Raw genomic sequence first — 3,168 nt, 5'->3', positions numbered from 1 at the left:
GTGTGTGTGTGTGTGTGTGTGTGATACGTCCCTCTTTGGGGTGCCCTCTGCTCTCCATTCTCCTAGCTCCAAGTGAGGGCCAGGTGCCCCATCATCTGTGCTCTGGGTCCACGTACCACAGGGCAGACCACAGTGTCCCCTCAGCTAGGCGTCAGGAACTGGCCTTAACGTGTGACCCACATGACCAGCAGGGTTGCGCTGACAGCAGCCAGCACTGCTCCTGGGTGCTGCTCGGTTTTCCGCGGTGCCTGCGCTCCCGGGGTCAGGTGTGCTCAGCGTGGTGACGGTGGTGAGGCAGTACTGATGCGCGGGCTTTGCTCCCGTTAGAAAACACAAAGCAGGCAGGCACACTGCCTGTGCCGTCATCTGTGCACTCGTTATTCAGTGCAACTGTGAGAACCTCAAATAGCCCAACCCACTGCCGTCCAGCCGACGCCAACTCACAGTGACCCTACAGGACAGGGAGAGCCACGCCTCTGGGCTTCCCAGACTGTAGCTCTCTAAGGAAGTAGAAAGCCCCGTCTTTCTCCCACAGAGCGGCAGGTGGTTCTGAACTGCCAACCTTTCGGATCGGAGCCCAGTGTGTATCCACTATGCTGTTAGGCTCCTAAGAACATATCACTTACAAATCTGTTGTCCAGACCAATTCTGACTGGCAGGGACCCTGGAGCACAGAGCAAGCTGCCCACGGGGTTTACAGGGCTGTCTGTTATCTTTTGGAGAAGAGTTGCCCCCCTCATTCTCTGCAGTGGGGGTGGAGGATTTGAACCTCTGACTTTCCAGCTCCCAGCCACACACTGAACCCCTATGCCATTGGAGTTCATCAGATTTAGGCACGCAGAGCTATAGTTTAACTGTTATAGGTGGAAATCCACCCGTTCACAGCTTTCTAGGTACAAATATGACAAAGTTGGAGGCAAACTAACATTTCATCTTCATTGCATTTTTCTGCCCACTTGGGGAAGCCCCTCATACATCATCTTCATGGCGAGGAATTTCCCCTGTGAATGGAATCTTAACACCAGTCTGCCATGCCCACCTGCGGCTGGACTGTGAGACAAGACACTGTGTTTTAAATGCCTTACTTTCTGTGTTAGTCTGGGTTGACTAGACAAACAAATCCAGAAACACTCATATGTGTATAAGAAAGAGCTTTATATAGAAGAGTAATTGAATATTGAGAAAACATCCCAGCCCAATCTGGATCAAGTCTATCAGTCTGGCATTCGCCCGTATGTCTGATACCAATCTATAAATTCCTCTTCACACTCATCCAACACATGCAATGATGCTGATTGCAGGGTAACCACAGGCCAGTGGAAAGTCTTGTGGATCCAGTGGCAGTGGCAGCATCTCAGCACTGGCAGGGGCCTCCATGTGGCTCCTTTAGCTCCAAGGCTCTAGTGTAGCACCATGAGTCTTGTCGGCTGAAATGTCTCCCATGGAGTGAGCCTCTGTCCCACCTCAAGTGAGCTTTATTTATCTCCTTAGCGTCTCCGAAGTGAGGTCATCAAACTGCCACCTGATTGACAGGCTAAACTCCACCCCTTGACTCTTAATCCTCTCAAATGGACAACCGATTATGTAACTACCACACTTTCTCTGTGAAGTAAATCAGTGAGCACTCTTGTGGGGGTGAGGAGGAATGGGGGGCAGGGGTAGGGGCAGTCCAGTCTGTTCTCAAGTTCCTTCTTAACTATGAAGAGCCCTGGGGGTAGGGGGGAGCTCCGGGATATGCATTGCACTGCTACTAACTCCAAGGTCAGTGGTTCTCACCCACCAGCCTCACCCACCAGCCACCCAGAGGAAGAACGATGAGGCTGTCTGCTCCTGTAAATACAAAAAGTCGGGAACCCACGGGTACAGCCTATGCGGATTCTAATGACGGCCGCCCTGCTATCTGTGCCAACTTGTCCTTGAAAACCTAGTTCCATCCGAGCAATTGGAGGACAGAATGAGGGCAGCAACCATCCCTGGTGGTTGGGAGTCTGAGCACTGAGAGACAGACAGACCACAAGTCAAAATGAGGCAGGGATAGAGAGAAAAACATCGGGGTCCTGGGGGTTCTGTATTTACAGCTATGCCCCCTAGCCTGGAAGCCCTAGGCAGCTGCACCCCAAACAGTGGCTCTCCTTGGCTGCTGAAAGAAAGACTGGGTCCTTGAGCCCCCTGTGGCAACCTGGAAGAAACAGCTGGTGTTGAGTCAGATTCCCGGGTGTTGGGTGAAAATCCAGTATGGACAGATCAGCAGTGAGCAGCAGCTCTGGTGGCATGGTGGTCACCCGTTTGGGCTGCAGTCCACATGGTCGGCAGTTCTAAACCACCAGCAGGGCCGCAGGAGACAGACTGGCCTTTCCAGTCCCGTTAACAGTGAGAGTCTCGGAACCGCAGGGAGTGCTGTGAGTTGGCGTTGCCTCATTGGCAGTGAGTTTTGATTCTGTTTTCTACTGAAGAGTGGAAGGGAGGGGGAAGCGGTCAGGAACCTCTCCCGGGCTCAGTGACTGTCTTTCCTGAAAGCCTCAGAGGACGAGAATCCCCTTCTGAGGAGTGTGGCAGCAATGCTCAGGGTTAGACTAAGGGGGTCAGGTGGAGGCATAGCTGCACCTGGAGTTCTAGGGCGGGGCCCCAGTCGGATCACTTTGCCCCTTAGAGATGTGTTTTGGCAGGGGAGCTCTGTTCATAAAAGGATAATCGGGCACTGGTGGGCCATTTTCAACTCAGATTTCTTCTCCTCTCCACAATTAAAAACCAAAGCTCCCCATCCCACTGGAAAAACAAAAATGAAGGAGCCTGCTAACGTGTCCATGGTGCCACCAGACTGGTGGCCAGGATGACCTTCCAGGTTGACAAAAATCCTTGTGCCTCAGCGCTCATGTAGGGACCAGCCAGGACCAGCGACCTGCTGTCCACTCAGCCTCCTGGGCACCACGTGTAACATGCAGAACTGCCCCATGCACAGGGGTCTGGGTTGCGATGCCACAGAAATAGCCCCTCCCCTCTTCTAGACATCCAGGACTTTCTTCTGAGATTCCTTGGGTGGGTTTGAACCACCCCTTGGGGTCAGGAGTAGTGGGGATACCATTCAAGTCCTCCAGGGCCTCACCTCCCTTCGTCCCTCTGACTTGAGGAAGTGACCCGTGTGCATGCAAGTGTCCAGCTGCCCCCCCC

Source organism: Echinops telfairi, unplaced genomic scaffold (genome assembly GCF_000313985.2).
Source record: "Echinops telfairi isolate 266 unplaced genomic scaffold, ASM31398v2 ScPeMD7_23;HRSCAF=83, whole genome shotgun sequence".
In the NCBI taxonomy this organism is placed as follows: Eukaryota; Metazoa; Chordata; class Mammalia; order Afrosoricida; family Tenrecidae; genus Echinops; species Echinops telfairi.
The sequence above is the reverse complement of the archived record's forward strand: the minus strand, read 5'-3'. Positions refer to the sequence as shown.